Source organism: Jaculus jaculus, chromosome 7, assembly GCF_020740685.1.
Source record: "Jaculus jaculus isolate mJacJac1 chromosome 7, mJacJac1.mat.Y.cur, whole genome shotgun sequence".
In the NCBI taxonomy this organism is placed as follows: Eukaryota; Metazoa; Chordata; class Mammalia; order Rodentia; family Dipodidae; genus Jaculus; species Jaculus jaculus.
In genome coordinates this window covers 155,491,363-155,514,659 of record NC_059108.1, presented here as the reverse complement: position 1 = coordinate 155,514,659, position 23,297 = coordinate 155,491,363, and the positions used below count along the sequence as shown (strand labels likewise).

Below are 23,297 nucleotides of genomic sequence, written 5' to 3'. Positions count from 1 at the left end.
GCCAGTAAGATTTTTTTTTAACGAGGGCTGGAGAGATGGCTTAGCGGTTAAGTGCTTGCCTGTGAAACCTAAGGACCCCAGTTCGAGGCTCGAATCCCCAGGACCTACATTAGCCAGATGCACAAGGGGGCGCACGCCTCTGGAGTTTGTTAGCAGTGGCTGGAAGCCCTGGCGCGTCCATTCTGTGTGTGTGTGTGTGTGTGTGTGTGTGTGTGTGTGTGTGTGTGTATCTTTCTCTTTCTGTCACACTCAAATAAATAAAAATGAAAAAAAGATTACTTAATGATAATTTTACCAAAAAAAAAAACAAAACAGAGAAATGCAAACTAGGCCGAGCATGGTGACTCACACCTTTAATCCTAGCACCGGGGAAGCAGAGGTAGGAGGATTCCTGTGAGTTCGAGGGCACCCTGAAACATAGTGAAATCCAGGTCAGCCTGGACTAAAGTGAGACCCTATCTCAAAAAAACAGCAACAAGAAAAAAATAAAAATGCAAATTAAGCTCACTGTAATTATACTAAGGATGTCATTAAAGACTAATGAAAACTTCAGAAACATAATTTACACAAGATTAGTGTTATATCTTCAATAAACAAGAAACTTTCGCTAGACACTGAGAATCAGCAAACATCCCAGTGTTGAACACTATTCCACTGTATTTGCACACCACATTTTGCTTCTGCACTCATCAGTTTCCATCCCACATTTTGATTCTTATGACTAATGATGCTGTAATATTAGCAGACAAGTTACTACTTGGACATACATTGTCATTTCTCCTGAGTCTGTTCCTGAGAAGTGGAATTGCTTGCTTATTTGGTATCTGTGTTTAATCCAAGGACCTGCATCCTGTCTTCCAAAGCCACAGTACCATTTTACATTCCCACCAGCAGTGTTGAGTATGGGGATCCCAATTTCTTATTATCGTTCTTATTATAATTGTATTTATTGCTATCCTGTGGCTACTGTCACAAATTACCACACAGTGAGCAACTCAAAGCAACTGAGATTGTTTTCCCTCTCTCAGTGCTGGAGAACCAATATTCAAGGTCATGAGAGCATGTAGTGCAACTTCTGTTGCTTCTTATGAGTTGCATTCCTGGGGCTTGGGATACATGACTTTGATCTCTGCCTCCGTTTTCTTTTTCTTTCCTTATTTTCTTTCTTTTTTATTTATTTTTGTTCTTGTTCTTGAGGTACAGTCTCACTCTAGTCCAGGCTGACCTAGAATTCACTATGTAGTCTCAGGGTGCCCTTAAACTCATGGTGATCCTCCTACCTCTGCTTCCCAAGTACTGGGATTAAAGCACCACACCTGCTTGTGTATATATACGTATATATATATATATATATATATATACACACACACACACACACACACACACACACACACACACACACACACACAAGCAGAGACATAGAGAGACTGGGAACACCAGGGACTCTAGAAAGAAGCAGAGAGAAGCAGATAGAGGATGGGTGCACCAGTGCCTCTAGCTATTGCAAATGAACAAAAATTTCTTATGTATTTATTTCTTAAATATTTTATTTTTATCTTTATCAATTTATTTGAGAGAGAGAGAGAGAAAGAAGCAGACAGAGAGAAGCAGATAGAGGATGGGTCACCAGGGCCTCTAGCCATTGCAAATGACCTCAAGATGCATGCATGCACCACCTTGACATCTGGCTTACATGGGTACTGGAGAATCAAACCTGGGTCCTTAGGCTTTGCAGGCAAGTACTTTAACCACTAAGCAATCTCTCCTGTCCTTTTTTTTTTTTTTTCAAGGTAGGGTCTCACTCTGCTCCAGGCTGATCTGGAATTAAATGTGTAGTCTCAGGGTGGCCTCGAACTCACGGCGATCCTCCTACCTCTGCCTCCCTAGTGCTGAGATTAAAGGCATGTGCCACCACACCCAGCTCCAGTCCTTATTTTTTAATTATTTTTTAAATTTATTTGAGAGAGAGAAAGAGATAGAGAATAGGCATGTCAGGGCCTCCAGCCACTGCAAACGAACTCCAGACACTTATACTACCTCCTACATCTGGCTTACATGGGTCCTGGGGATCGAACTTGGGTCCTTTGGCTTTGCATGCAAGTGCCTTAACCACTAAGCCATCTCTCCAGCCCAAGTTCTTTTTTTATATATTTTATTTTTATTTATTTATTTATTTGACAGACAAAGAGGGAGAGAGAGAGAGAGAATGGATGCACCAGGGCCTCCAGCCACTGCAAACGAACTTCAGAGGCATGCACTCCTTATGCATCTGGCTTTACGTGGGTACTGGGGAACTGAACGTGGGTCTTTTGTATTTGAAGGCAAGCACTTTAACTGCTAAATCATCTCTCCAGACCCTTTTTTTCCCCAAATATTTTATTTATTTGAGAAAGAGAGGAAGAGGCAGAGAGAAAAACAGAATGGGTTTGCCGGGGCCTCCAGGCACTGCAAATAAACTTCAGAGGCATGTGTCCCTTATGCATCTGGCTTATGTGGGTCCTGGGGAATTGAACTGGAGTCCTTAGGCTTCACAGGCAGATGCCTTAACCACTAAGTCATTTCCCCAGCCTTTTGTAAAAAAGATTTTATTTTTACTTATTTATTAGCAACAGAGAGGGCAAGAGAGAATGAGTGCACCAGGGCCTCTAGCCACTGCAAACGAACTCCAGATGCATGCACCACCATGTGCATCTGGCTTATGTGGAATCTGGAGAATCGAACCAGGATCCTTTGGCTTCACAGGCAAACACCTTCACCGCTAGGTCCTCTCTCCAGCCCTTCCAGTCCTTTAAAAAATAAAATTATTTGCTTATTTGCAAGGAGAGAGAGAGAGAGAGAGAGAGAATATGAAGGAATGGGAACACCAGAATCTCCTGCCACTATACAGTAACTCTAGATACATGTGCCACTTTGAGCATCTGGCTTTACATGGGCACTGGGGAATCAAACCCAGGTTGTCAGGCTTTGCATGCAAGTACCCTTGACCACTGAGCCATCTCTGTAGGCCTCTGCCTCTTGTTTTCATATCTCTTTCTAACAAGAAACTTTTCCCCCGTATTTCATTTATTTGAGAGGCAGTAAAAGAGGCACACACACACACAGAGAGAGAGAGAGAGAGAGAGAGAGAGAGAGAGAGAGAGAGAGAGGGAATGAGTACAGAGAATGAGTGCACCAGAGCCTCTAGCCACTACAAAAATTCTCCAGACATATGTGCTACCCTGTACAAATGGCTTTACATGGGTACTGGGAATCAAACTCGGGTCCTTAGGCTTTGCAGGCAAGCACCTTAACCACTGACCCATCTGTTCAACCCTCATATATCTTTCTTTCTCTCCACCATATGTCACCTGGCATGGCATTGCATATCTGTAACCCCAGCACTCAGAAGGCAGAGGCAAGAGGACTGCTGGTTCAATGCTAGATTGAGCTGCTGAGCAAAGCACTATTAAGAAAAATAAAAATAGGGCTGGAGAGATGGCTTAGCGGTTAAGCGCTTGCCTGTGAAGCCTAAGTACCCCGGTTCGAGGCTTGGTTCCCCAGGTCCCACGTTAGCCAGATGCACAAGGGGGCGCACGCGTCTGGAGTTCGTTTGCAGAGGCTGGAAGCCCTGGCGCGCCCATTCTCTCTCTCTCCCTGTCTTTCTCTCTGTGTCTGTCGCTCTCAAATAAATGAATTATAAAAAAAATAAATAAATAAAAATAAAAATAAAAAGCCGGGCGTGGTGGCACATGCCTTTAATCCCAGCACTCGGGAGGCAGAGGTAGGAGGATCACAGAGTTTGAGGCCACCCTGAGACTATGTAGTGAATTCCAGGTCAGCCTGAACTAGGGTGAAACCCTACCTCAGGGGGAAAAAAAATAAAAATAAAAAGAGTGTCCATGTATATTTCTCTTGTGATTGCATCTATAGATAATTCAGGAGGATTTCCCCCTCTCAGGTCCCTTGCTCACACATTTTGCCATATATGACAACAGTCAAGGTTCTGGAGGATTTGGTATGCTCTCTCATAGTGTACACAATATGGCCTTTAATATCATCCTCGTGGGTATGAATTGAGATCTCAAACCTGGGTCCTTAAGCTTTGCAGAAAGCTACTTAACCACTAAGCCACCTCTCCAGCCTGAAAATAAACATATTTGAAAGAAAAAAAAAAAGCTGGATGCTATAGCAGGCATTAGTAATCCCAACCATGCCTATGGGAAAGAAGGAGAATCCTCTGGAATCTAGCCAACTAGCTTGGCAAACACAGGGCTGAACAACACGAGACTGCCTCAGAGGAGGTGGCAAGTAAGGACCAACATTTAAAAGTTGTCGTCCTTCAGCCAAGTGTGGTGGTGCATGCCTTTAATCCCAGCATTTGTAAAGCAGAAGTAAGAGGATCACCGTGAGTTTGAGGCCACCCTGAGACTACACAGTGAATTCCAGGTCATTCTGGGCTAGAGTGAGACTCTACCTCAAAAAAAAAAAAAAAAAAAAAAGACAAAAAACAAGCCGGGTGTGGTGGCACACGCCTTTAATCCCAGCAGTCAGGAGGCAGAGGTAGGAGGATCACTATGACTTTGTGGCCACCCTGAGACTCCATAGTACACACACACCACCCTGCTTTATTCAGAGAACTGTCAATCTGGGAAGACAATTAACTAATATCTCAGAGATCTGTCTGATATCTCATCTCCAGCCAGCAGATAATTTTGGGTGGAGGAGAACTAGACAGGGAATTATTCTGGGGCTCATTCTTGCCTTCTGCTCATGTGATCAGCTACATTTCTGAGACTTGTGATATCTGTGCTTCTTTCTTATCACCACCCCCCCCACACACACACACTCTTCCCAAATTCTCTGGATGTCTGAGCTCAGGCACTTCTTGAAATGCTGAGTCGAGTTAGTTTCTGCTGGTATCAATGCTGAACTTATCCAGGACCATCTGGGTAGGAGGTGGGCAGTTAACCAAAAACAAATAGGCCATTAACAGTGTGAACATACTAAGCTACTAATAATGCATGTGTGCTCATTTCTTTCTACAGTATGGAGTACAAGTGTGTCTTTATTAATACAGAACATGAAAGTGCCTCAGCCATCACTTCTGTCCCCTATCATTACCTCTGAGAGAAATTAATGCAAAATGGAATGTGAACCCACTCATCAAGGATTGGGGAGGTGGCTCAATGGTAAAAGGTGATTGCTTGAAAAGTATCTGGGCTGAGTTTTTCATGTCGCTGCTGATTCCGGTAGGATGAAAGAGCAGTGGAGTCAAGCTAGACCCGATCAAGTGCAGAGTCAAGTGCAATCAAGCACAAGGGAGCTGAACTAAAGCTGAGCTGCACATATTGAGAAAGAAACAAATGGGGCTGGAGAGGTAGTTCAGCGGCTAAGGCACTGGCCTACAAAGCCTGCCAACTTAGGTTCAATTTTCCCAGTACCCACGTAAAGCCACATGTTCAAAGTGATGCAAGTTTATAGCAGCTGGAGGCCCTGGCATGCCCATTCTCTCTGTCTCTCTTCTATCTCTCTGCTTACAAATAAATAAATAAATAAATAAAAACATATTTAAAGGGCCGGGCGTGGTGGCGCACACCTTTACTCACAGCACTTGTGAGGCAGAGACAGGAGGATCACAAGTTTGAGGCCACCTTGAGACTACTCAGTGAATTCCAGGTTAGCCTGAGGTAGAGTGAGACTCTATCTCAAAAAAAATGAATAAATAATTTTTTTTTTAAAGAAAGTAATGAGAAGGAAGAAAACTCAGTAGCACAGGCCAGTAAGCTAGAAAGGAGATACAAAGGGAATAGAAATGGAAGGGAAGACTGAATAGGATGGTATTATATATATGTTAGTAGAAGAACAGATTAATGGGGGTGAAAAGACCTAAGTGAGGTCAGAGGAGGAGACTGAGTAACAAAAGGTGGAGGGAGGAGGGCTAATCAAAATCTAAGAGGATATAAATAAGTCATGGAAACCTACTTTTTTGGACAATCGAACACACAGGAGCCACAGATTGTTACTAGAAAATTTTTAGTGCCAGGGATGGGATACCTTCCAGTGAGCTGTTGGCCAGGGAGTTCCCTGATGCCCCAAAACATTACAGGCCATTACTGAGGCCCTTGTTTCCCACCAGGAATAGATGGTAAGACCCCATTGCTGAAGACTCCACATACTTGGGCTGCAAGGTCACTGAGAAATCCTACTGGAATTGAGCTGATAACCTCCTCCATGTAGACCAGCTGGCTGACAGAAAGCTGGAAGAAGCCACTCTGCATGCAGTTCAATGGGAGAGAGAGAAATCAACAGTGAAGATATCCTTCAGTGGACACTGCAAGCCTTTTATTTGGCCAGCCAGGCCAAATGAGCCAACGGGTGCAATAATGGCATGTCTCTTATGGGGGAAAACAAACCACCCTCTAATTGGATTGGAGGCCCACTCCATGGGAGGGAATGCATCCCTGATACTGAAAACCTACAACAAAGGTAGTCATGAGCCCTAGGGGCTGTAATGTCTGCTGCTGTCTGGCTAAATGTATATACTATGCTCATCAAACTGCTCAGTAAGCATTTCTCTTAATGTTCATACCCATATATTAATGCTACTCTCACTTTTGGTTACAGAACCTTCTCTTTTCAGATGGCAGTGACCTTGGGATGACTCAGAAGGCACCATGGTGCTGAGAAGTGATAGAGGAGTGCTCAGCACTGAAATATCTCAGTCACACCTTCCATGGCTCAGGGTCCATTGCCAAAGAAGTGGCAGAAAGAATGGAAGAGCCAAAAGAAAGGTAGGACTCATTATAATGTGCTCCTCCAGACACAAAATGGTCTAGATATCCATGACCTCACAGTGCCTGACACTACTTACTTAAGACCATCATAATAGGAAGAAAAGATGACATAAAAATAAGAGAGAGACTGATTGTGAGAGAGAGGGGATATGATGGAGAGTGGAGTTTCAAAGGGGAAAGTGGAGGGAGGAAGGTAATTACCATGGGATATTGTTTACAATCATGGAAGTTGTCAATAAAAAACAAAAATGAGCCGGACGTGGTGGCACACTCCTTTAATCCCAGCACTCGGGAGGCAGAGGTAGGAGGATCGCCGTGAGTTCGAGGCCACCCTGAGACTCCATAGTGAATTCCAGGTCAGCCTGGGCTAGAGTGAGACCCTACCTTGAAAAAGAAAAAAAAAAAAAAGAAATAAGAGGATTATTAGCCTATTGGAGAGAAGAAAAAAAAACTCCATAGAGCCCCACAAGCTCTGGAAACAGTAAAACAAAAACAAAAACTCTGACTCAGAGAGAAAACCAGAAGCCAGGTAGTGGTACATGCCTTTAATCCCAGCACTGGGGAAGCAGAGGTAGGAGGATCACCATTAGTTCTAGGCCATCCTAAGATTACATAGTGAATTCAGGTTAGCCTGGGCTAAAACAAGACCCTACCTTGAAAACAAATAAAAAGACCAGGTGGGAGCAATGGAGTAGCCACCCAATGTTCACTTTTGCCACCTCAGAGGAGCCACCCCTGCTGCAGACACAAGGCATGCATACCCTTACTTAAAATAAACAAATGTACAAGTGAAACAAAATGCACTTCTCAAACTTAACAATGTGTAAGTGCCCATAAAGAGGACATAAGCTGGGACGGGAAGGTGAGAGCTGGAAGGCCAGGGTCAGAGAAATAAACATGCTCATCTTCCCTCTGGGCAGGCAGGCAAGGGATGCTCTTTATGGACAGATGTGTAAGTAATGAAACTGTCTACAGTATGTTTAAGCTTGCAAGTAACCAACAGAGGGACTGAAAATAATAACCATGTTGAGAGAAAAATATGGGGTGGTGAGTCAATTCCTCATGAGTGTCCTTTAATCCCAGCACTCAGGAGGCTGAGGAATGATGTCCTCAAATGGTAACAACATTCAGCAGGTTCACCTTCTGCAGTTATACACTGCCTCATGTGTGTCCATCAACAGCACACCATATGCATGCCCCAGGTCCCTAGAATCTTTTCTTTTTATTTATTTGAGAGCAACAGACAGAGAAAGAGGGAGAGAGAGAGAAAGAGAGAGAGAGAATGAATGAATGGGCACACCAAGGCCTCCAGCCACTGCAAATGAAGTCCAGATGCTACCTTGTGCATCTGGCTTACATGGGTCATGGGGAACTAAGCCTTGAACAAGTGTCCTTAGGCTTCAGAGGCAAGCCCTTAACCACTAAGCCATCTCTTCAGTCACCTCCCCCTTCCCCAGAGTTAGGTTCTTGCTGTAGTCCAAGCTGTCTCAGGCTGTCCTCAAACTCATAGTGATTTTACCTCAGCCTCCTGAGTGCTGGGATTAAAGGCATGTGCCATGATTCAAGGCCCTAGGATCTTTTTGTTTGTTTGTTTTGTTTATTTTTATTTATTTGTGAGTGACAGACAGAGAGAGAATGGGTGCACCAGGGCCTCTAGCCACTGTAAACAAACTCCAGATGCATGAGCCCCCTTGTGCATCTGGCTTACTTGGGCCCCGGGGAATCAAGCCTTGAACTGGGGTCCTTAGGCTTCACATGCAAGTGCTTAACTGCTAAGCCATCTCTCCAGCTCCCCTAAGATCTTTTTATAAAAAATATCTATTTGGCCAGGCATGGTGGCACATGCCTAAGACTCACAAAATGGCTTTTTAAGAAATATTTTAGCCAGGCATGGTGGTGCATGCCTTTAATCCTAGCACTCGGGAGGCAGAGGTAGGAGGATCACCTTAAGTTCAAGGCCACCCTGAGACTACATAGTGAATTCCAGGTCAGCCTGAGCTACAGTGAGACCCTACCTCGAAAAATAAAAAATAAATATAAAGTATTTATTTAGGCTGGAGAGATGCCTTAGCAGTTAAGGCACTTACCTGCAAAGCCAAAGGACCCAGGTTCGATTCCCCAGGACCCACGTAAGCCAGTTGTACAAGGGGGCACATGCATCTGGAGTTCGTTTGCAGCAGCTGGAGGTCCAGGTGCACCCATTCTCTCTTTCTCTCTACCTGCCCATTTCTGTATGTCTCTCAAATAAATATTTTTAAAAATTTATTTATTTGACAGAGAGGGAGAGAACAGGCATGCCAAGGTCTCCTGCCACTGAAAATTAATTTCAGATGCATGCACCACTTTATGTATTTGATACATAATCAAACTTAAGCATTGCGAGCAAGTGCCTTTAACCACTGAGCTAGCTCGCCCACCCCCACAGGATCTTTTATTTTAATTTTGTTTTGTTTTTTGAGGTAGGGTCTCACTCTAGCCAAGGGTGACCTGGAATTCACTATGTAGTCTCAGGGTGGCCTCAAACTCATGGTGCTGATCCTCCTACCTGTGCCTCTGGAGTGCTGGGATTAAAGGCATGTGCCACCATGACCGGCTTTTATTTTTTTCATAATTTTATTGGTACTGAGGAAGAGTACACAAACATTTCAACTGTACACAAGTCTTAACACACGTACCAAAAAAAATCTAAAGACCATGTACTGTTTCTTTAGAAGTTATTCCAGTGACACCCAGCTTCAATCTTAGAGGCATTTTTCCTTAATAGGTTCTTGTGTACAAACATCTTCAAATGCTCACAATCTCTACTTAACTGCACATGTACCCTGGGCAGAGCCTGGTAGATACATGGAGGCCTGAAGTCATCATTGACAGTGTTCTTTCTTTTTTTTTTTTTTTTTTAATTTTTTTTTTAAATTTATTTATTTGAGAGCGACAGACACAGAGAGAAAGTCAAATAGAGGGAGAGAGAGAGAATGGGCGCGCCAGGGCTTCCAGCCTCTGCAAACGAACTCCAGATGCGTGCGCCCCCTTGTGCATCTGGCTAACGTGGGACCTGGGGAACCGAGCCTCGAACTGGGGTCCTTAGGCTTCACAGGCAAGCGCTTCACCGCTAAGCCATCTCTCCAGCCTGACAATGTTCTTTCTTGCCATGTCTTTATGTCTTTACTCAAAGAGGCAGAGAGAGAGAGGGAACCAGAGGACTCTCTAGTGTCTCCTTCAAGGGCTCCACCATGATGCCCCATCCTCTGACCATATCTAGTTCCAGTTACCTCCCAAAGGCCTCACCTCCAAATCTCCAAACATTATCACATTGGGGGTTTGGTATCAACCTAGGAAAATTCACAGGAACAGAACATTCAGCCTATAGTAGCATCTTTTTGTTTTCCTTCTTCTTTTTTTTGAGATAAGGTTTCACTTTAGCCCAGGCTGACCTGGAATTCACTATGTACTCTCAGGGTGGCCTACAACTCACGGAGTTCCTCCTACCTCTGCTGCACAAGTGTTTTTTGTTTTTTTGTTTTGTTTTGTTTTTTCCAAGGAAGGGTCTCACTTTAACCCAGGCTGACCTGGAATTCACTCTGTATTCCCAGGGTGGCCTTGAACACATGACAATCCTCCTATCTCTGCCTCCCAAGTGCTGGAATTAAAGGCATGCGCCACAATGCCCAGCTCTAAGGACTCATGTTTGATTCTTCAGATCCCACATTATGAGACACACAAAGGTGTGGCAAGTGCAAGGTCTCACATGACCACTAGGTGGCAAAAGCATCTGGAGTTCAATTATAGTGGCTGAGACCATGGTACACCAATTCTCTTTCTCTCAAAATAAAAATTTAATAAATGAGCTAGGTGTGGTGGCAGATGCCTTTAATCCCAGCACTTGGGAAGCAGATGTAGGAGGATTGTCATGTGTTCAAGGCCACCCTGAGACTACAGATTTCTTAAACAGTTTTCTATAGTTATAACAAAATACCTGAGATTGGAGAGCCTGAGTGTGATGGCACACACCTTTAATCCCAGCACTTGGGAGGCAGAGGTAGGAGGATCACTGTGAGTTCAAGGCCAGCCTGTGACTACATAGTTAATTCCAGGTTAGTCTGGGCTAGAATAACAGCCTACCTAAAAAAAAATTGGGTACTCACTTTGGCAGGACATATGGAACAATATAGAGAAGATTAGCATGGCCCCTGTGCAAGGATGACATACAAATTTGTGAAGTGTTTCATATTTTTAAGAAAATTCAGCAGCAGACAGTAAGCTTGAAAGGAGGTATAAAGGGAATAGGAAGGAAGGGGGGGGACTTAATAGGATGGTATTGTATATATGTAAGTAGAATAGATTCATGGGGGTGAAAAGGCCTACGTGAGGTCAGAGGAAGAGATTAACAATAGATGGAGGGAGGGCTAATCAAGATCTAAGAGGATATAAATAAGTCATATGGAAACCTACTTTTTTGGACAATGGAACACTCAGGAACTGTAGATTGTTACTAGAAAATATTCAGTGCCAGGGACAGGATACCTTCCAGTGAGTTGTTGGCCAGGGAGGTCCCTGATGCCCCCAAAACATTACAGGTCATTGTTGATGCCCTTGGTTTCCCATCAGAGATACATGGTTAAGATCCTATTGCTGAAGACTCCACATACTTGGGCTGCAAGGTCACTGAGAAATGCTGCTGGAGCTGAGCTGAAAACCTCCTCCAAGTAGACCAACTGACAGAAAGCTGGAAGAAGCCATTCTGCATGCAGTTCAATGGGAGAGAGAGAAATCACCAGTGAAGATATCCCACAGTGGACACTGCAAGCCTTTTATTTTGCTAGCCAGGCCAAATGAGCCAATGGGTGCAATAGTGGCATGCCTGTTATGGGGGTAACCAACCACTCTAATTGCACTAGAGGCCCACTCCATGGGAGGGAATATATTCCTGATGCTGAAAACCTACAACAGGGGTAGTCATGAGCCCTAGGGGTGTAACATCTGCTGCTGTCTGGCTAAAAGTACATATTATGTTCACCAAACTGCTCAGTAAGCACTTCTCTTAATGTTCATACGCATATATTAATGCTACTCTCACTTTTGGTTAGAGAACCTTCTCTTTTCAGATGGCAGCAACCTTGGGATGACTCAGAAAGCACCATGGTGTTAAGAAGTGACAGAGGAGTGAGTGCTCAGCACTGAAATCTCTCAATCACACATTCCAAGTCTCAGGACCCATTGCAGAAGAGGTGGCAGAAAAATGTAAGAGCCAAAGGAAGGGTAGAACTCCTTACAACGTGCTCCTCCAGACACAAAATGGCCTGGATATCCCTGACCTCACAGTGCCTGACACTACCTACACAAGACCATCATAAGAGGAGGAAAAGATCATGACATCAAAATAAGAGACTGACTGAGAGAGGGAGGGGATATGATGGAGAGTGGAGTTTCAAAAGGGAATGTGGGGGGGGGAGGGAAAGAATTACCATGGGATATTGATTACAACCATTGAAGTTGACAATAAAATATATAAATAATAATTTGAAAAAATAACTAAAAGAAAAAAATTGGAATTTGCCTCATAGCTCATGGTTCTGGAGCTGGAAGTCCAAAAGCGTGATGCCAGCAAAATTCTGTGGGCCTGCTTGCTGCATCAACACATGGTACAGGGTGTCACACAGAGAGACAACACTAGCTCACTTGGCTTTCCACTCCTCCCTCCTTCTTCATCTTTATTTTTTCTTTCAAAGTTTTGCAATTTACTTATTATTATTTGTTATGTATACAGTGTGTATACAGCCATGTTGGTACCATCATTAGCCTCCTCCCTGTCCTACCCCCTCTGCAGGGACCCTCCTTGTTGGGAATTGTGGGTCGTGCATTGTGGGGTCAGCCATCCGTTATGGTTAAGAGACAATGTCTCTGTACATAATGACCCAATGCGTGTCTCTAACAATCTTTCCGGCCCCTCTTCCATGAATTTCCCTGAGCCTTGTTGGGTTCGTTTTAGGTCTACTTCAGTGATGAGGTTTTGGAAGCCTTTGTGACTCTGAATATCTGGCTTGGTAGGAGTGTTCTCTTCTTCTTGAGGTGGGTCTCATTGTAGCCTAGGCTGGCCTGGAATTCACTATATAGTCTCAGGGTGGCCTCAAACTCACAGCGATCCTCCTACCTCTGCCTCCTGAGTGTTAGGATTAAAGGCGTGTGCCACCATGTCCAGCTCTCATCTTTTGTTCCCAAGGCAGAGTCTCACTCTAGCAAAGATTCTTCCTCTTCTTTTTAAAAAAAAGTTTACTTGAGAGAAAAGAGGGAGGGAGGGAGGGAGGGAGGGAGGGGGAGGGGGGGAAGAACGGGTATGCCAGGGCTTTTAGAAACTTTAAATGAACTCCTGACACATGTGCAACCTTGTGCATCTGGCTTACATGATTACTGAGGAATCCAACCTGGGTCCTTAGGCTTTGAAGACAAATGCCTTAACCACTAAGCCTGTCTCCAGTCTCCTCTTCCTCTTCTTATAAAGACAATAGCAGGCTGGAGACATGGCTCAGTGGTTTAAGGCATTTGCTTGCAAAGCCTGATGGCCCCCAGTAAAACCAAATGCACAAAGTGGCACATGTATCTAACATTGTATGTATGTATATATGTATGTATGTGGTAGTGGTGGCACATACCTTTGATTTGAGCACTTGGGAGGCAGAGGTAAGAGGATCTACCTCTGTGATCACTGTGAGTTTGAGGTCAGCCTGGGAATAGAGTGATTTCCAGGTCAGCCTGGGCTAGTCAGACCCAGACTCAAAAACAAAAACAAAGTTTGTAGACAAATGCCTTAACCGTTAAGCCATCTCTCCAACCCTGCATCAGGGATTAAAAAAATATATGTATTTATTTGCAAGGGGAGGGAGGGAGAAGATGGGCATACAAGGGCCTCTAGCCACTGCACACAAACTCCAGATGAATGTGCAATTAAAAAAATTGGGGGGAGGGCCTGGAGAGATGGGTTGGCGGTTAAAGCCAAAGGATCCTGGTTCAATTCTCCAGGACCCACGTAAGCAAGATGCACAATGGGGCGCACGTGTCTGGAGTTCGTTTGCAGTGGCTGGACGCCCTGGTGCACCCATTCTCTGCCCCCGCCTCTTTCTCTCTCTCAAATAAATAAAATATATTAAAATATTTATTTTGCCAGGAGTGATGGCACACACCTTTAATCCCAGCCCTGGGGACGCAGATGTAGGATTGTCTTGAGTTCAAGGCTACCCTGAGACTACATAGGGGATTCTAGGTCAGCCTGGGCTAGAGTGAGACCCTACTACAAACTCACCCCCCCGAAAAAAAATTTTAGTTTGAAGTGCATTGTTTATAAAATCAACTCCTATGGGGAGGTAATATGATTGAGAATGGAATTTCAAACGGGAAAGTGTGGGGGTGGGGAGGGAGGGAATTACCATGGGATATATTTTATAATCATGGAAAATGTTAATAAAAATTAAAAAAAAAAATCAACTCCTTTATTTTCATTCTACTTTCTTTCTTTTTTTTGGTTTTTCAAGGTAGGGTCTCATTCTAGCCCAGGTAGTGGAGTCTCAGGGTGATCTTGAACTCACGGCAATCCTCCTACTTCTGCCTCCCAAGTGCTGGGATTAAAGGTGCGAACCACCACCCCGGCTCATTCTACCTTAAATTGACTAATTTTACTGACTAAACCTAATGCCCTGAGCTCAAATGTGATATTGATAAAAAAAAAAAAATCAAGTGATGAGGGCTGGAGAGATGGCTTAGCGGTTAAGAGCTCGCGTATGAAGCCTATGGACCCCGGTTCGAGGCTCGGTTCCCCAGGTCCCACGTTAGCCAGATGCACAAGGGGGCGCACGCGTCTGGAGTTCGTTTGCAGAGGCTGGAAGCCCTGGCGTGCCCATTCTCTCTCTCTCCTTCTGTCTTTCTCTGTGTCTGTTGCTCTCAAATAAATAAATAAATAAATAAATAAATAATGAACAACAACAAAAAATATTAAAAAATCAAGTGATGAATCATTTGAGGAGCGATAGTGGCATGACTTGTATGAATCTGTCCTTGGTTTCTCAAATGCTCACACAGCCACACCCATTTATTTTAATTTTTCAAGGTAGTCACTCTGGTCTAGGCTGACCTGGAATTCACTATATAATCTCAGAGTGGCCTTGAACTCATGGTGATCCTCCTACCTCTGCCTCCTGAGTGCTGGGTTAAAGGCATGTACCACCATGCCCAGCTCATGTGTTTTTTAAGTATTTTACTTTTATTCATTTACTTGAGGGAGGGATGGGCACGTCAGGGCCTCTAGGAATTGCAAAGGAACTCCAGATGCATGCGCCCCCTTCTGCATCTGGTTTACATGGGTATTGGCAAACAGAACCTGAGGTTTTAAGCTTTGCAGGTAAATGCCTTAACTTTTTTCCCCTTTTGTTATTATTAACAACTTCCATGACTATAAACAATATCCCATGATAATGCCCTCCCTCCACCCTTGCCCTCTGAAACTCTGTTCTCTATCATATTCCTTCCCCCTCTCAATCAGCCTCTCTTTTATTTTGGTATCATGATCTTTCCTCCTTTTATGGTGGTCTTGTGTAGGTAGTGTCAGGTATTGTGAGGTCATGGATATCCAGGCCATTTTGTGTCTGGAGGAGCACATTGTAAGGAGTCTTACCCTTTCTTTGGCTCATAAGTTCTTTCTGCCACCTCTTCCGCAATGGACCCTGAGCCTTGGAAGGTGTGATACTGCAGTGCTGAGCACTCTTCTCACTTCTTCCCAGCACCATGATGCCTTCTGAGTCATTCCAAGGACACTACCATCTGAAAGAGAAGGTTCTCTACCAAAAGTGAGAGTAGCATTAATATATGGGTATGAACATTAACAGAAGTGCTTACTAAGCAGTTGGGTGAACACAGTATATACATTTAGCCAGACTGCAGGATACATTAGGGCTCATGACTATCCGTTTTAGGTTTTCAGTATCAGGGATGTATTCCCTCCCATGGAGAGGGCCTCCAGTCCAGTTAGAGGGCAGTTAGTTTCCACCATGACAGACGTGCCAGTATTGCACCTATTGGGTCACTTGGCTTGGATGGCCAAATATAAGGCTTGCAGTGTCCACGGTATCTTCACTGATGATTTCTCCCATTGATCTGCATGCAGAATGGCTTCTTCGAGCTTTCTATCAGTTGGTCTACATGGACAAAGTTATCAGCTCAGTTGCAGCAGGAGTTTTCAGTGGCTTTGCAGCCCAAGTAGGTGGAGTCTTTAAGGTGCCTTAACTTTTCAGAGAATAGTCCATAGCAAATATATGTGTGTGTGTGTGTGTGTGTGTCTCCATGAAGTTTTTGAAATATTCACTTATTTTTATTCTTTCAGCTCCCCTGAGTGACCCAGTTGGGTTTTTGAAAGAAGTTTGATCACAAACTTCATCATCTTGTACAAAATTATGGCTTTTGTTGTATACATATGACTTTTTATTTATTTGACAAAGGAAGAGAATGAGCGCACCAGGGCCTCCAGCCACCGCAAACAAACTTCAGAAGCATGCTCCACCTTCCGCATCTGGCTAACGTGGGTCCTTTGGCTTTGCAGGCAAATACCTTAACTGCGAAGCCATTACTCCAGCCCTGTATATATGATTTTTCATGGTCTGGTCTCACTGTAGCCCAGGAACTCATTCTATACTCAGGCTGGCCTCAAACTCAGGATTCTCCTATCTCTGTCTCCCAAATGCTAGGATTAAAGGTGTGCACCATCATGCCTGCCTTGTGTGTGTGTGATTTATCTTTTTGGTTTTTCAAGGTAGGGTCTCACTCTAGTCCAGACTGACGTGGAATTCACTGTGTAGTCTCATAGTGGCCTTGAATTTATGGTGATCCTCCTACCTCTGCCTCTCAAGTGCTGAGATTAAAGGTGTGCACAACCACACCCAACTTTGTTTGTATTTTTTAAAGAAACCATAATCCCTATGAAGTTAAATTGGTTGTAGCCCAGGTTCCCAATAATATACTTAATTCTCCTGCTGTTTCAGATATGGCCTGCCTCTTGTAGAGAATACTTATGGCACCTTATGTTCAATTTGGAGAGGATATGGCATCTTTGTCCCACTAGGATCTCAATCCTTCTACTGGGATTAAAGGCATGCGCAACCATGCCCGGCTTCAAAAGCCATTTTATGGGCTGGAGAGATGGCTTAGTGGCTAAGGCACTTGCCTTCAAAGCCAAAGGATCTAGGTTCAATTCCCGAGGACCCATGTAAGCCAGATGCACAAAGGGGCACGTGTGTCTGGAGTTTCCTGCCACCAGAGGCCCTAATGCCTCTGGAGATCATTTGCAGTGACTAAAGGGCCTGGCACATCCATTCTCTCTAATACATAAATATTTTTTAAGGAATTTATTAAATAAAAAAAAACAGGCAGGTTGAGGGAGAATCCTCCTACCTCTGCCTCCCAGTGCTGGGATTAAAGGCGTGCACCACACCTGGCTAAAACTTTTAAAAACAACAGACACATGTGCCCCCTTGTGCATCTGGCTAACATGGCTCTTGGGGAATTGAACCAGGGTCCTTTGGCTTTGAAGGGAAACACCTTAACCGCTAAGCCATCCTTCTAGCCAAGATATTTTTTATTTACTTGAAAGAGGCAGACGGTGGGAGAATGGGATGCCAAGACCTCCAGCCACTGCAAACGAACTCAGACACATGTGCCCCCTTGTGCATCTGGCTTACATGGGTCCCGGGGAATCAAACTGAGGTCCTTTGGCTTTGCAGGCAAGTGCCTTAACTAAGCCATTCCTCCAGTCTAGTTAGCCTATTTTAGTATGCAAATATATACATTTGCGAAAGATAATTTTAAATTGTTTTTAATGAGAATAATTCCTGTATTCTCATTTTCTGAAAGTATTTTTATGTATTATTAGAGATGCGGGGGAGAATGGGTGTGCCAGGACAAAGGAACTCCAGATGCATGCGCCACCATGTGCTTCTCACATATGTGGGACCTGGAGAATCAAACCTGGGTCCTTAGGCTTTGCAGGCATGCACCTCAAATAAGCCATCTCTCGCTAGCCCTGTTTTTTTATTTTTTTGTTTTTCAAGGTAGGGTCTCTCTCTAGCTCAGGCTGACTTGAAATTCACTCTGTAGTCTGAGTGGCCTCGAACTCACTGCAATCCTATCTCTGCCTCCCGAGTGCTGGGATTAAAGGGGTGCACCATGCCTGGCTTTTTTTCAAGATAGTGTCTCACTCTAACTCAGGCTGACCTCGAACTCACTATGTAATCTCAGGGTGGCCTCGAACTCTCAGCAATTCTCCTACCTCTGCCTCCCAAGTGCTGGGATTAAAGGCGTGTACCACCATGCCCGGTTTGTATTCTCATTTTAAAAAATAAATTGATGTTTTCCTAGGATTAGGAAGTATCATTTTGCATAGTAGAATAAGAATGATTTTCAGTAGCTCCATATCTGCTGCTATGGTAGCTCAGTATTGTACACTAATATAAATGTGGCTCCATAACCACCTACATGGAGCCTGCAGCAGTCTGCCACATGGTGACCACTTGTTCAGCATGCATTAACATTTCTCTGTAGCCTGGCAGCAAGGAAGTCGGGGAAGATTTGACCCTGCAGGCCAAAACCTTTCTGTTCTTTTTGGGAACTGGCAGCTTGTAAAACCTTCCTAATGCTGGGGAGAAAATGTGAATAGATGAATGTTTTTATGTCCTCTATCCCTCTCCTAGACAACTCTTCCAATTGTACCAGTTATCATCTCATTCAACAATAGCTTTACTTGGGGACAGCAGCCATAGCTAACCAAGTTACAGGCATGTTTGACTTTTTTCCCGGTTTTTATTTTTTTGACAGAGAAAGAAAGAATGGGGGCGCACCAGGGCCTCCAGACCCTGCAAACCAACTCCAGACGCATGCACCCCCTTGTGCATCTGACTAACATGGGTCCTGGGGAGTTGAGCCTCCAACCGGGGTCCTTAGGCTTCACAGGCCAGCACTTAACTGCTAAGCCATCTCTCCAACCCATGTTTGACTTTTGACAGTAACAAATTTTTTTTTGTATTTTATTTTTGAAATGCATAGAATGTCAGAACTTCACATTTTATGTCAGTATATGGCTGTTAGTAATTTATAGAAACTGTAGTTCTTGGCAACTGCACACTTTTGTGACTTGTAAACTGTGCTGCTTCAATGTTACAATCATTCCAGTTGTTGTAATCAATGTATCATGTTTTTCCAATCTGTTCTGAATCTAGTCTTTGCTTTGTGCACATGTGTATTGTATATATTCATTATGGAATAGTTTGATGTAAGGAAAGTGTATTTATTGAGTACCTTTTTGTTAGCCTGATAAAAGGCTTCAAGTTAAAAAAAATGTTCAGGGCTGGGAAGGTGGCTTAGTGGTTAAGGTGCTTGCCTGAAAAGCCAAAGGACCCAAATTCCACTCCCCAGGACTACAAAGCCAGATGTACATACAGGGTGTATGTGTCTGCAGTGGCTAAAGGCCCTCTTTTATCTCTTTCTCAGTAAGTTGTTCCCAAAAATACTTAAAACTGTCCTTTATTACATGGTCATAAGATTGTGATTAGAAGGGAAGGACAGGGAAAAACTAGTTTTGAGTATCTTTGAGTAGAGGCATAAGACTGAGATTTTTGCCCCCCCCCCCATTTTACTGATGGTTTACAGAAAAAAAGTTTTTACTTGCACGGGGAGGGAGGGTGGTAAATAAGAAGCAAAGAAACTCCAGATGTATGTGTAACATTATATATTGGCTTTATGTAGGTACTGGAGAATCAAACCTGGGTCCTTAGGCTTTGCATGCAAATGTCTTTTTTTTTTAAAAAAAATATTTTGTTTATTATTTATTTATTTATTTGAGAGCGACAGACACAGAGAGAAAGACATAGAGGGAGAGAGAGAATGGGCACGCCAGGGCTTCAGGCCACTGCAAACGAACTCCAGACGCATGCGCCCCCTTGTGCATCTGGCTAACGTGGGACCTGGGGAACCGAGCCTCGAACCAGGGTCCTTAGGCTTCACAGGCAAGTGCTTAACCGCTAAGCCATCTCTCCAGCCCTGCATGCAAATGTCTTAATAAGAAAGCCAACCAGGTGTGGTGGGGCACGCCTTTAATCCCAGCACTTGGGAGGCAGAGGTAGGAGGATTGCTGTGAATTTAAGGCCAGCCTGAGACTCCATAGTGAATTCCAGGTCAGCCTGGGCTAGAGTGAGACCCTACCTCGAAAAACCAAAAAAGAAAAAAAGAAAAAAAAAAAAAAAAAAGAAAGAAAGCCATCTCTCAAGCTTTGCATCCAGCCAGCTGTATGTGCGTACTGGGCAATAGATTTACTACTGAGCATCTCCCCAGCGCCAACAATTCACTACGCTGTGCTCTCAGAAGGGGTAAGAGGAAGGAAATATGGGGTCAAGAGAAAAGTGTTAGCAAAGCTGATCTTGGGGGACAGGCATCCAAAACTGAATCATAGGAATTGGTCCCAGCTTGAGACCAGCAGCAGGCTTGCTGACTTCTCCCACAAGCAGCCATTGTTCTTCCATGACAATTCTCTAGAGAGGGGAGCTGTAAGCACTCAGCACCAACAGTAATGAGAACTGGACATGTTTACAGAAAACAGCACAGTAGCCATATAGCAGTGTGAGTGAGCTGCTCAAGTACAAAAAATCCCAAGTGAAGCCGGGCATGGTGGTGCACACCTTTAATCCCAGCACTTGGGAGGCAGAGGTAGGATGGCCTTGAGTTTGAGGCAACCCTGAGACTATAGTGAATTCCAGGTCAGCTTGGGCTAGAGAAACTATTTTGCAAAACCTCAACAACAAAACTTAATAGAAACAATTTTATTACCTAAAATTTCCCTCCAGTTGCCCTTTCATGCCCCCCCCCCCATACCATCATCTCATTCCCCCAGGTTCAGATTGTGGTAACCCTGATCTGGGTTTTCATGAAAGCCTGACTTTGGTAGGATCACCAAGTTCCAGGCTGCCCTGACACTTACATAGGAATTAAGTCAACCTAGCCTAGAACAATATACTACCTTGAAAATTCAAAAAAGCTAGTCAAAATCCGGGCGTGGTAGTGCATGCTTTTGAGGCAGAGGTAGGAGGATCACTGTGAGTCAAGGCCACCCTGAGACTACATAATGAATTCCAGGCCAGTCTGGGCTACAGACCTACCTCAAAAAACCAAAGCTAGTCAAAAGCATGTTGGTCAGCTGTGTGTGGTGGCACACACTTTTGAAGTGACACTTGGGCAGCACAGGTAGGATCACTGAGGTCAGCCTGTTCAGCCTGGGCTATAGCAAAATCCTACCTTGAAAAAAGAAAAATGGTTTTATATCTTAGGTAGGAACTACTACTTTTGTTTGGCTGAATGTATTATGTTGTACTCTTGAAACCGCTCCTAAATATTTATGCCAGACTAATGTTCTCAGCTTTGGTTAGGGAAGCTTCTTTTTGCATTGGGTAACTACTCAGGAGACAAAACTGTCACAAGTACTGAGAATTAGGCAACTTTAAAGCTGAAAAATACTATGTAAGGAAAAACCTTTGGGGCGGCTCAGGGAGCATTACAGACAGTACATGGCCATTGCATTCCAGGAAGACAGTGGCTGCCCTCACAACTGTTGTCCCCATCAACATCACATCATGGTGGTGAAGCCCATAAGACCTCTTATCTCGTGAAGCTATTGGCAGTAACTGCTGGAAGAGGAAGGGGGGAACTTTGAACAGCCAGTAAGCTGACCATGTTAAATAGCCCCACTCATGCTCATCAGGAACCCTAATTAAGACTCAATGGATCACAATGAATACATAGAAAGCAGCAGTGGGGCAAGTTGGGAAGGGATTTAGTGAGAAGGGAACAAAAATTAACAGAGTATGGTTAAAATGCCATCATACCCATGCACAAAAATTGTCTCTAAGTTAAATAGTAATAGTTATTGTAAAATTTGGTTTGAGGGACAGAATGGGCTTAACACTGCAAATAGACACCAGACACATGTACCACCACGTCCATTTGGTTTAAATTGGCTTTGGAGATTTCAACCTGAGTCCTTAGGCTTTGCAGGCTAGTGCCTTAAGCTCTTCAAGGTTTTGTAGAATTGCTTAGTGTAGTTCAAGGACAGCCTGGAACAAGAGAACCTACCTGGGGTGGGAAACCAAAACAAACAGGAAGACTTTGAGGACACCCTTAATCTACAATGTCTAACACTGCCACCAAAATGTGCACCTGGTGCAAGATGACCCATTAATAGTCTTTGGGGGAAGGACTGTTTTTTTTAGGTTCACAGTTTTTGTGCTTTCCTAAGGGCTCAAAGTAGTTACCTCCTAAATCTTGCCCACTTCAGAGCTATTTTCTGTATTGTTCTAAATCTAGACTATACTCTCCATATCTAAAGTCTGGACTCCTTAATAAGCACCTGTTAAAAGATAGCAGGAAGTTTGAGGCCACTGTGAGATTAGTTAATTCCAGGTCACTAGACTGAGACTATACCTTGGAAAACTAAACATTAAGGGGGGGGGGGCTGAAGAAATACCTTTAGGTCACTGAAGACCAACAAATGTAAGGACAGCCAAAGATCTAATGAAATGAATAATTTGTTATGGATAGGGCTGTCCTTGCAGAACATCCAAGACAAGTCCAAAGCACCAGCCACAATACAGGAGCTTTCAATGCTTTAAATCCACTAGAGAATTTAAAATTTAGTGGTAGCCGGGTGCAGTGGAACAAGTCTATAATCTTTAGGGAGGCAGAGAGGTAGGAAGGAGGCTGTGAATTCAAGGTCACCCTGAGATTACATAGTGCATGAATTACAGTACAGGTCAGCCTAAGCTAGTGAAAATCTACCTTGAAAAACAAACAAGGGTTAGAAAGAGAGCTTAGTGGTTAAGGCTGTCTGCAAAGCCAAAGGACCCATGCAAGCCAGATGCACAAGGTGGTGCATGTGTCTGGAGACCCTGGCATGCCCCTTTCTTGTCAAATAAAAATCAGTAACTTAGTTGTATTAAAGCATTGGCAAGTACAATTTTTTTAAACTTTTTCTTTTCAAGGTAAGGTGTCACTGTAGCTCAGGCTCACCTGGAATTCACTTTGTCGTTGTCTCAGGGTGCCCTCGAACTTATGGCAGTCCTTCTATCTGTGCCTCCCAAGTGCTGGGATTAAAGGCGTGCACTACCACATTGGCACCCAGCCCCCATTTTTTGACAAGTACAATTTTAACAAACAGAAAATTTTAAAAATCCAGTAGAGGCCAGGCACTTGGGAGGCAGAGCTAGGAAAATCGCTGGGAGTTCGAGGCCACCCTGAGATTACATAGTAAATTCCAGGTCAGTCTGAGCTAGAGTGAAATCTTACCTCAAAAAAACAAAAAATAAATAAGTAAAATCCAGTAGAGCAAAGTAAAGGTTTATTCCATGAATAAACCTCTGCTATGTGAAGTTAAAATGCAGTGGTTTGGCACCAGACTTAATACTGTTTGAAGCCTAAGCTCTGTGTTGAGAAGCCTGGAACATCTGACCC

The 23,297-nt window shown here is 43.9% G+C and overlaps 1 pseudogene; it reads left to right on the top strand.

Moving 5' to 3' along the window:
• Nucleotides 1-10,907: 10,907 nt before the first annotated feature.
• On the top strand, nt 10,908-11,005 carry LOC123462493 (annotated as a pseudogene).
• Nucleotides 11,006-23,297: the final 12,292 nt, after the last annotated feature.